Source organism: Callospermophilus lateralis, unplaced genomic scaffold (genome assembly GCF_048772815.1).
Source record: "Callospermophilus lateralis isolate mCalLat2 unplaced genomic scaffold, mCalLat2.hap1 Scaffold_183, whole genome shotgun sequence".
In the NCBI taxonomy this organism is placed as follows: domain Eukaryota; kingdom Metazoa; phylum Chordata; class Mammalia; order Rodentia; family Sciuridae; genus Callospermophilus; species Callospermophilus lateralis.
Window position 1 is genome coordinate 2,385,395 of NW_027512861.1, and position 11,169 is coordinate 2,396,563.

Here is an 11,169-nt window from a genome sequence, read left to right on the forward strand (position 1 = left end):
AGGGTTATTGACTGCTTTCTTTTTTTTAGGTTTCACTCTGTTTTCTCTCTTTTTATTGAGAGAAACCCGCGGGCCGGGGTTCGCGGGGCCGGGAGAGGGGGAGCTGTGCCGAGGTCGCGGTGTGGAGTCAGGGGAAGCGGGGAGAAGCCCCGCGTCGAGGGCCTGGCCGCGGGTCGCAGTCCGGGGAGGGGGCGCGGGCGCGTGCGGGCTCCGCGGCGGTCTGCTTCGGGGCCGCGCTGCTCCATCCCGGCGCGGACCCCGGCGGGCGCGAGGCCCCTGCCCGGCTCGCAGGCCTGCGCTCACAGGTGCGTGTCCTCCTCTAACACTTCCGAGTCCTCGGGGTCCCGCTTGCCCCCCATGAGCGCGCTCCAGCTCCCCGGGCCGTTGATGGCCCCGCCGCCATTCAGGCTTGGCTGCTTCTCCTGCATCTCCGACTGGCTGTCGCTGGCCACGTCCAGCGTGGGGTTGTCGTGGCAGCCGTTCTCTAGGAAGCGCAGCTCCTCGCTGTGCGACTGCAGCTGTGGGAGAAGGCGCTGGGCGAGGGCGCTGGGCGCGGGCTTCGCTCCCCGGCCCGCCGAACTGCCCCGGGGCTTAGTAAGACCCGACGGGGCACCCCCAGGGGACCCCCTGAAGCTGGCATGCTCCCACTTTTCTGGTGCCACGCTGAGCTCTTGAATGACCCTTCGCACTAGGACACCCTGTCGCCCCCTGGGCTCGTGCGATCCCTTCCAACAGCCTTTGCAAGTCAAAGTCAAAACGCGCGCTTTGGTGGGCTTGGAGCCGGGCCTTGCTCTTGGGAAACCTCCGCTTGGCGCCTGCGCAGGGCCGGCCCGGGGCCTGGCTCTGCCACGGACCCTGCAGGGGCCCAGGTGGGACCCCGAGGATGAGGACACAATTCCCTCCCGCAGTGCCCGTGCGGTCCTCGGCACAGCCCTGTGCACCTGGGACACCACCACACCATGCCTAAGGCGTGGGCACTGCGTCTGGTCCTTCTCCACCGGCTCCCGGGCCCAGCCCCGTCCCATCCCTGTCCCCGGGGCTCACCACATGCTTGAGCTTGGGCAGCCGGCGCTGCCAGCAGTTGTAGAGCAGGCCGAGCACAATGATGACGAAGCAGATGACCCCGATGATCACCAGCACCACAAAGAGCGTCCCGTAGTCACTGCGCACCTGGGTGGCTCGCGCCTGGCAGCTACTTGTCGTGGAGTAGTTCTGAATGCCAATCTGGGGGGGAGGGGCCGGGTCTGCGGCTCAGGACCTGGGGGGGCTGCTGGAGCTTGGGACTGGGCTGGGGACAGGCACCTGGGCTCGGTGGGGACTGGGGGCTACAGGCTCCCACCTTGCAGCAGGCGCGGGGGATTCTGGTATGTTCTGGTCATTATGGGCCAGCTTCACGTCCCTGGGACAGTGCTGGGTGCTCTGGGTAATTCCTGCTGCTGGAGTGTCACTGATGACACGGTGACAAGCACGCAGCTGGTGGTCTGTCCCGGGCCTGTCCTGTCTGCCAAGAGCCTGCTGTGCCCTGGGGCTGAGCCCCGAGGGCAGTGACGCCAGGTGGCTGTGTGGCAGGCCTGGGTGCATCACCGGGTCTTTAGTTCTTGCAGTTTCTGTGACCCATCTGCACGTTTTGGGGACTTTCGGTTAACAAGGGTCAGTTTGTCTTGGTAGAACCACCTGCCAGTGTCCTTGCTCAACTCATGCGCTTACATCCTTGCAGAGACCCAGCATGTCGTGGGGCCCAGTCCAGCTGCATCAGGGGCCCGTGAGGACAGAGTACCCAGCGGGAGGGAGGCAGGTGCAGGAGGCCAAGGCCAGCCCAGGCCTCCACCGTCCCCGCCACAGTGTTCCCGAGCCCAGAATTGCAAAACTGGGGAAGATCTCGATAGGCAAGTGACCTCACTTCTCTGGGTGTGAGGTCACTTGCCTATGGAGTGTGTGTCACCCAGAGGGTGCCCTGTTTAATCCTGACAGCCTGGGGGTGGGGAGCACCAAGGACTAAGTGACAGCACCCAGGTCTGGCCCCGAGTGAGCACTGTGTTTACCGAGATAAAACACCAGCACGGAAACAGGGTCCCCTTGCATGTGACAGATAAGGATGTGGCCCAGGGTCACGCGTTCGTATCTACTGTCACACATTGCAGAGCTCAAGAATGAAGGGGACTGACAACACGTCATTGGGTTCCACGAGAGCGGGATGAGGAATGCAGGGTGCTGCCCTTCGGGGAAGTAGGTAAGGAGACCAGGGACCTCTTTTTCCCGGGGCTGGTCCAGCAGCTGCGGAGAGGCTGCCATCTGTCCTCCCACCCAGGTCTCCCCAGGAGGCCCCAGGCATTTGGCACCCAAGATGGCAGTCCATGTCTGGCACCCCAGGTCCCCAGCAGGAGGAGCAATGGCAGCTGGCCATTTGGAGGTACTGGGCTGGTGGCTCCTGAGGCATACCCAGGTTTCCAGAACATTCTTGAGGTTTCTAGAACCTGTCATGCTCCCTCCTCCAGGTGCTACGGGGGTCCTGCTGTTTCCTGTTTGACACCCACCTCCTCTTCTCCAGGCCCTCCCCTGACTCCCCCTCTCTCCAGGACCCCAGGCCCCTTCCCAAGGGCCTGGTTGGGAAGGGCCCCCAGGCTCACCCTGCCCAGAGCCCGATCTGTTTGGGCTTCCTTGACCCACGGGCTGTGGGGCCCCCCAGGGAAGTCTGCGTGTCCCCAGAGCTTGAGGGACAGACGGGAGCGAGCTCAGGAGCAGCTCGGGGATCCAAGTCCCTGTACCCTTACCTCCTCCAGGCTCCTGCGGATGTCACCCAGCATGGAGAGGACATCTTGAGTGGGCACCACCCCTGGGAGGAGAAAGGCCCCCATCAGCATGGCCATGACCCCTGCGGCCCCTCCGGGGGTCGCGAGACCTACACCCCCTCTGGGACCACTGGCCTGAGCCCCTTCAGCCCCACTTTTGGGCTCTAATGACACCCAGATCCTCGGGGCGCACAGGCGCAAGCGTGCACCACCAGCTCCTACATAAAGGGGCGCCCCCTCTCTGCGTCCTCGGCTCCCTGTCGGCCCAGCTGACCCAGTGGGTGACCAGGTAACAGGTGTGGCTGGACGTCACCTCTGCAGCCCCTCCTGCCCCTCCCTCCCGCCACACTTGGGAGTCCCCACCTGGGCTGGAACGGGTGTCCTTGCACCCTGCCCCTGCGCCCTCCACCTTTGCCCCCAAACCCAAGCTTATGGGGTGGCCTAGAGCCTGCGACCAGGAGGGGTGCTGTCCTGGGGACCCAGGGCCCAGGCCGCCCGCCCGCCGTCCTCACCCTGCTCGCCCACCAGCGCCATGAGCAGGTGCTGCTCCTTGTCACTGGGCTTGCTCAGGGAGATGTGCCAGTCCCCGTGATGGCCGCTGCGGTGGCGGGGCAGCACCTCCTCAACCAGGGCCACCAGCTGGAGCCCTCGGTGGCGCCGAAACACCTCCTGCAAGGTCAGAGGCTCGCTCAGGGAGGGACAGACCCATGTCACCCTGCGCTCCGTGGCCAAAGGCTGAGAAAGACCCTCGGGCTCCTCTGGGGACCACCTGTGAGCCAGAGCCGGGCTGCGGGGTGGGACAGGAGGACTTTGTCCCTTCTGCTCTGGCCGCTCTAGGTGAGGAAGGGGTGGGGCCGCCTCTCTAGCCCCCAGTGGAGCTGGGAGAACAGGGGACAGGTGGCTACTCCTCGGGCCTGGGGTCAAAGCATAATGGGGTCTGGCATGGGGTACAGAGAGGGTTGGGGACCGTAAGGACGCACATCAGTACAGCCACTGGAGGAGCGGTGACAGGGCTCGTCTCCTGCCCACCACAGCAGTAATGCGGCCCCCAGGATCTGGGGAGAGGTGGCCTGTCTCCCCTCTGCTACCAGAGATCTGGCCCTCGGTGGTAATGAAAAGAGCCACCACATGCTCTTATGCTGGTGTCTTCAAGAGAGAGGGCCCAGTGGCCCCTGGAACTGGGGACAGGGCGGAGATGCTGGAGGTTGGACTTCTGCCCACTGGGCGCTCTGCACAGCTGTCCCTGTCCTTGACCAGGCCCAGGCATGGTCACGCCATGTGAAATGAAAACTAGGGTCTGGTCCTAAAGAGGAACCCGGTGGCAGGGGCCCAGGCTGGGGCTGGAGGCCTCTTGGCACACAGATCACCAAGTCACATTGGGGAAGAGACCCTTCTTTGGTCCCAGGGCCACTAGGCCCTCCAGCTCCTCTTCTTTTTGGATGTGCAAAGTAGCTACATCCACCTTCCCAACCTCTAAAGTCGGCCGCCCCCCTCGGGTCGCTCAGCTCGCCCTTGGGTGCCCTGCCACGGACAGGTCAGCCAGGGCTGCTGGCGAGGCAGAGCCACTCCCCCGGCCACCCAAAGGGAGCCCCGGTCAGCCCTCGACTCTAAGCCACCAAAGGTGACAGAAGTGCTGCCTTTCAAGAGTGGGACAACTCCCTTCTCAATATGGGTGCCCAGAGCCAATGGTAAGGAAGCCTTTGGATGCAGTAGCTGTCATCCCAGCGACTCAGGAGGCTGAGGCAGGAGGATCGCAAGTTGGAGGCCAGCCTCTACAACTTAGCAAGGCCCTGAGCAACTCAGCGAGACCCTGTCTCTAAATAAGATATAAAAAGGGGCTGGGGACAGGGCTCAGGGGTCGAGGGCCCCTAAATTCAATCCCTGATATGTTTAAAAAAGGGAGAAAATGAAAGACCCCTTAGAAACCTTAAAATGCAAAAAGCATTCTGTCTCCCTCCCTCCCAGTCTGTTTTGTCCTTGTTTGTGGGTTTGTAGCATTGACGGGGCTGATGGTCCTGGGGTCAGGCTGGCCCTGGGACCCCGCCCCGCTCTGCGCATGCGCTGGCCGGCCACTCACACAGTCCACGTTCTCGGTCATGTTCAGGATGATGTAGTTCTTCCCCGCCAGGTTGCTCCAGTCCTTGCAGATGACCTGGACCAGGAGACGGAAAGAGGGTGGCCGCAGTAAGAAGGTGTCCCGGGGGACAGAGACCTGACACCCTGTGGGAAGCCGGAAGACACCGGCTGCTGCGGGTCTGCGGAGCCAAGTGGGACGGGCGACCTCTACAAGGTGACAGGCCACTGGTTCTGCCCAGGAGCCACAAACCCAGGTGGCTTCAGAGACCCGCTGAGGGCGCCTCAGAGAAAAGGGGAACTGTCCCTGGGGCCAGGCTGCGGGGGCCTGTTCAGAGACTGGGGGCAGGTTGCCGGGTCTGTGGGTCACAGGCAGACCCTATCCTGGTGTGGCTGTGACATGTCCCCAGAGCCCCCGTGGGGACGATGTAGGAAGGTCCAGAGGAGGAGTGAGGGGTGTGAGGCCTGAACCCCAGCACTGAATGGCTCCCTGGGGGTCCCCTGGTGGCCCCTGGTGGGGTGTGGGGAGGAGGTGGCCCTGGGGCCGTGGCTTGGGGTCTCTATTTGTCCCTGGAGCGTAGAGTCCCTGCTCCCTGGTCCCCATGGGAGCTGCTCCCTCCCCACACTCCTCCTCCATGATGTCCTGCCTCCCTCGGCCCAAGAGTGGGGCTGCCATCTGTGGACTAGGACCTGGGACATCCTGGGCCCCACGTCCACTGTCCTGCTCTGCAGTTGTGCTGGAGGGATCTTAAGTCACAGCAGCAAAAAAGCTGCCTACAACAGACCCCTGCTGGGCACGCCTGTCATCCCAGTGACTCAGGAGGCTGAGGCAGGAGGATCACAGTTAGAGGCCAGCCTCAGCCAAAGTGAGGCTCTAAGCAACTCAGGGAAACCCTGTCTCTAAATAAAATGCAAAACAGGGCTGGAGAGGGGCTCAGGGGTCCTGGGCCCTGGGTTCAATCCCTGGTCCCCCCACCACAAACCTGGCCCCTTCCTTCCCTTCTGAAAACTGTGGGTGTGTGTTGGAGGCCGGGGGTGGAGGGGCGCAGGCCAGCCACCTGCTGTGCTTCTCCTAGGAGCAACACCAGAGGCCACGGCGCAGCAGTAGCCTCCTGAACAGTGGAAACCAGGAGGGGCCACCAAGCCTCTCCCAAGGTCTTTGCGCTCGAGTGTGGCACACGCCCCAGGCTGGGCCGTGAGGAGTGGTGATGTCCCAGGCTTCCCTGGGGCTCTGGGGACAGCCCCACCTGACAGGCCCTGCCCCACTGCACCAGCCGGGGTGACGGGGAGGCCCACAGGGTGCAGCCGAGGCCCATGTGCCCCTCACCTGTGTGGAGTCCCAGGGGGTCCTGGAGGGCGCTGCGGCCACCGGGCCCTTCTGTGGCTGCTGGCTGGGTGTGTCTGGCCCCAGGGTGGCAGGGAAAGGGGTCGGCTCCGAGTCTTGGGGGGCTGGTGGGAAAGAGGCTGAGGTCCTAGGGTCGAGGTGACCCTCGCCTGGGGCTCTGGTTGCAGGGGACGGAGCCAGGGGCGGCAGGTCCCCGGGCCGGCCAGCCAAGTCGGGGGCCCCCACAGTGGCGTCTTCACGGGGTCCTGGAGGGACCTCGAACTCTACCCCGAGTCCCGCCGCTGGCAGCATGGTGGCCGTGTCCTCCTGGCTGGACAAGTCCTGGTCCCCCAGGGTCACCGTGCGTGGGGTGACAGAGGGTGGCGACAGGCTGGGCTCCGCACTGCTCTCCGCGTCCACGCCCGATGACGCCTGGTCCCCAGAGTCCTCCTGCCGGGGTCTGGTGGCCCCCGGAGCCTGGCTGCTGCTGCCCCTGGGAGGAGAGTCTGGCGCCTGCGTGGTGGCCTCCGCCTGGGGTCCGCTCACAGGAAGCAGCTGTTCTTCCTCCTCCTTCTCCTCCTCCTCCTTCTCCTCCTCCTCCTTCTCCCTCTCCTCCTCCTCTTCCTCCTCCTTCCTCCTCCTCCTCCTCCTCCTCTTCCTCCTCCAGGGGCATGTGCCAGGGAGGCTCCACCAGGTTCATCTTGGGCAAGGACGAGGGGAGTCCCAGAAGGTCCTGGGGCTGGTCAACGTCCTCCAGGGAACCCGACTTCCCCGTTAAGTCCGGGAAGACGTAGTCTAGAGACAGGAAAAGTGCGTTGGCTTCTTCAAACCCGGACTTACTGGGATCCACTGGGCAGGGCTGAGCGACAGGAAAGAGCTATCACCTGCCTACAGGGACAGGGACGCATCAGTCTTGGTCATGTGGGGCGAGAGTGGGAAATGAGGCTGGGGAGGAGGGCAGGGTGAACACAGAACACAGGGGTCTGGCTCTTGGTTTTTTTAGTCCCAGGGATTGAATCCAGGGGCCCTCGACCCCTGAGCCATGTCCCCAGCCATTTTTACATTTTATTGAGAGACAGGGTCTCCCTGAGTTGCTCGGGGTCTTGCTAAGCTGCTGAGGCTGGCCTCCACCTTGTGATCCTCCTGCCCCAGCCTCCCAAGCAGCTAAGTGATATCCTGACTCTAAATAAAACATAAAAAAGGTATGGAGACGTGGCTCAGTGGTTAAGTACCCCTGAGTTCAATCTCTGGTACCAAAAAAAAAAAAAAAGAAAGAAAAAAAAGGAAAACATCTTAATATTTTCAGATTCAATATGAAATTATACCCATAAAACAAATACATAAAAGGATAAAAATTCTTTACTTCAATATAAGTAAGAACTTTATAATAGATCGATTCAAAAATAAAATTCAGTGCATAGCTGGGTGCTGTGGTGCACACCTGTGACTTGGGAGGCTGAGGCAGGAGGATCACAAGGTGGAGGCCAGCCTCAGCCACTTAGCAAGGCCCTGAGCAACTCAGTGAGACCCTGTCTCTAAGTAAAATATAACAAGGGCTGGGGACAGGGCTCAGGGGTAGGGTGGTGGCCAGGCATGTGGAAGGCCCTAGGATCCATCCTTAGCACTGGGGGAGAGACAGCCAGCCACACAGACTGACACGAAGGGAGGGATGAAGGGAGGGAGGAGGAAGGAAGGGTCCGTTACACTGTGAGATCTCATGTCTGAAGGTCCCTGGGACAGCAATGTAGGTGACAGCAATCGCGATGACCAGAAAAACCTCAGGAGAGGCCCCTGCGGGAGAATCGGGGCCCCTGTTGGGGGCTGGTGACAGAAGCAGCCAGCCCTGGCTCGTGGGGGGCACGCGGGCACTGACAGAGTTGGGGACCTTCCAGAAGAGCCCGGCTCAGTAGACAGACTGGACCAGGCGTGTGGAGGGTGCGCTCCCCGCTGACCCCATGAAGCTGGGGAGATCCTGGAGGCCAGCGCCCCCCACAGCTCAGTTGGAGGCCGAGTTTTCCGAAGCTGGACGCCCCCACCCCCGGGCACCTTCCAGTGTCTGGCTCCTCCTCTAACCCCGTTGGTGGCACTGGTCATGCTATTGACAACAGTACCTGGCCATGGGGGGACTCAGCCACTAACTGACCTGTCCACACTTCTGTAAGCCCCTTAACCCCTCTGGCTTGGGGTTTGGGGCAAATCACATGGGAATGTCGCGATCCATGATTCCTAAGGTCCTAACGCCTGTATCTTAAGTGTTGGAGGGTCCTGGTAAATGTGTTCTCTCCATTGGTGACACTAAACCCCTAGCTCTGCAGCTGGGAGGCTGAGGCAGGAGGATCGCAAGTTGGAGGCCAGCCTCAGCCATTTAGCAAGACCCTGTCTCAAAACACAAAATGAAAGAGCTAAGGACGTGGGCTGGTGGCAAAGTGCCCCTTGGTTCAGTTCACGTCACCATAAGAAGAAAAGGCCAGAATTGTCCTGGATGTGGAACAGAGAGTCCCACTACTGTGATGCACTGATAAAGAAGACAAATATACACCCCAAAGGTGCTGCCTCCAGGAACCCACTTCCTCCAGCCACAGCCCGCCTCCAGCTGCTGAGGCTGGCCTCCAACCTACGATCCTCCTGCCTCAGCCTCCAGATTGCTGGGATGAGAGGCGTGCCCTGTGCTGGCGAGGTGGGATGCAGAGCGGGCTCCCGGCCTCCAGGATGGCCACCCTCTCACAGATGACCTTTGGCACCAGCTGAAGGCCTATTTTATAGACACGTTTGCCACAAGGGACAGAAACCCTCAGAGAGACGCCAACATGCAGCATTCATGACTCTGCGAGATGGGATTATGGGTAAATTTATTTTCTTCTTTTATTTGCACTTAATTTTTTGGGGGGCACCAGGGATTGAGCCCAGGGGTGCTTAACCCCTGAGGCCCGTCCCCAGCCCTTTTTATATTCTATTTGGAGACAGGGTCTCGCTGAGTTGCTTAGGGCCTCGCTAAGTGGCTGAGGCTGGCCTCTCCACCTTGCGATCCTCCTGCCTCAGCCTCCCGAGCTGCTGGGATCACAGGGGTGCACCACCCCATGCCTGGCTGCATTTAATTTTTTTTAATCTGCTCTGTATTACCAGCATAAAATAAAAATTGTAGGGCTTGCTTTTTCTCCAGTGTGTGGGTAAAAGGGATTCCTTGGATGCTCCTGTCACTTGGCTCTACAGGTATCTGCCCATCGCTCCTGGTGATCGTCCCCAGTAAGTGTGCGATGGCCCAGAGCTGGGGACCATCCCTCACAGACACAGTCCAAAGAGGGTCTGCTGTGCCCAGAGCATCTCCAGGTCTGGCAGACGGCCGTCCTGATGATCTGGTGCCTCCAGACTTCACTACAGAGGGGGAGGACTGAAGCCCTCTGAAGCCAATGACTTCACACAGAAGAAAGGGCAGCCGACCTTGAAGCGGAAACCTCGGGCTTGGGACTTCGCTCTGCCTGTGTGTGATTCAGTGTCACTTTAAAATCTCTGTAACCCAGTGTCCTTAGCTACAACCGAGATATTAATCACGCCTGCTTTTACAGCTTTTTTAGATCTGCTCTGACATTTAAAAGAAGAAAAATTCACTCCCAAATGATGTGCCAAGCAGGGCGCAGGGGCACATGCCTGTTTATCCCAGCAGCTCAGGAGGCTGAGGCAGGAGGATCGCTAGGTGGAGGCCAGCCTCAGCAGTAAGCAACTGAGCGAGACCCTGTCTCTAAATAAAATCCAAAATAGGGCTGGGGATGGGGGTCAGGGGTTCAGCACCCCTGGAACCAAAAAAATAATTTAAAAAAGGGGGGCTCTGTCAGTTTTTCTGCAGGGTCGCATGGGGCTGGCGTGGAGGAGTGTGCAGACCTGAGATGAGGAACAGACCAGACACGGGGAGGCCTCCAGATGGCAACATGGCTCAGATTCAAGGAACGACAGTGACTCTCCTCAGGAGACCTGGGGCAGCCCACGGAGATCAGCAGACCCAGGGAGGTAGCGGGGCTCCCGAGCGCCCCCCTGCGGCCTCATGAGGAAGGACGAGGCGCAGCGGCCTCTCCCACCGGGACTCCCAGACCCGGGAGGGAAACTGCTTAATAGTCTTTCCACACGGGTCCACGTGGCGACAGGTCTCAGTGGGAGAGGGCAATGAGATCCCACCTTACACCATGCGCCATAATCAATTACGGTAGATTAGAGGAAGAAGGAAGGGAGGAGTGCATATTTCAGTGACGCAAAGACTCGTCATAAAGCGAAGAAAAACAGGCAAAAATGTTTAGAAACATCTAGAAAGAAAGACACTGTCAAGCTTAAAAGATGAGTGTGTCAAATATTACCCATAATGCAAATGAAAGTAGTTGGCCGGCGCAGTGGTGCACGCCTGTCATCCCAGCAGCCCGGGAGGCTGAGGCAGGAGGATCGCCAGGTGGAGGGCAGCCTCAGCAACTTAGCAAGGCCCTGAGCAACTCAGTGAGACCCTGTCTCTAAATAAAATCCAAAATAGGGCTGGGGATGGGGCTCAGGGGTTAAGCACCCCTGGGTTCAATCCCTGGTACCAGAAAAAAAAAAGTAGGGAACACAGAATAGGGCCTCACTAAATAAAGAGTGTTTAGTATTAAAGAAGCACAGACTCCTGCAGACTTAGCTTTGGTGTCCCGCGGAGGGCACTGTGGTGAACCTCGGTGGGGGTCACAGGGGGTGCTGGCAGGGGCCCACCCCCGCCCCTGCGGCCGCCCCACGCTCGCGCATGCGCAGGGCGGGAAGCGCTACCTGCGGTGGGCCCCAGGTCGAGGCTGGAGGCGTTGAGCTCCTCCTCCTCCCAGAAGTACAGAGGCGGCTGCAGGATCCGGGACTCCTCGCTCTCGTAGCTGGGGAAGCCCGAGCCGGGGGCCCCCAGGCCGGCTCCCAGGCCCATGGACTCACTGGGCTCCTCCCCGTCCAGCGGCTCCAGGCCGGTGGGCAGCAGCAGGTCCAGCA

At 60.6% G+C, this 11,169-nt stretch overlaps 1 pseudogene; it reads right to left on the reverse strand.

Moving 5' to 3' along the window:
* Window positions 1-299: 299 nt before the first annotated feature.
* On the reverse strand, window positions 300-11,107 carry LOC143387960 (podocalyxin-like protein 2; annotated as a pseudogene).
* Between the last annotated feature and the right edge of the window lie 62 nt (window positions 11,108-11,169).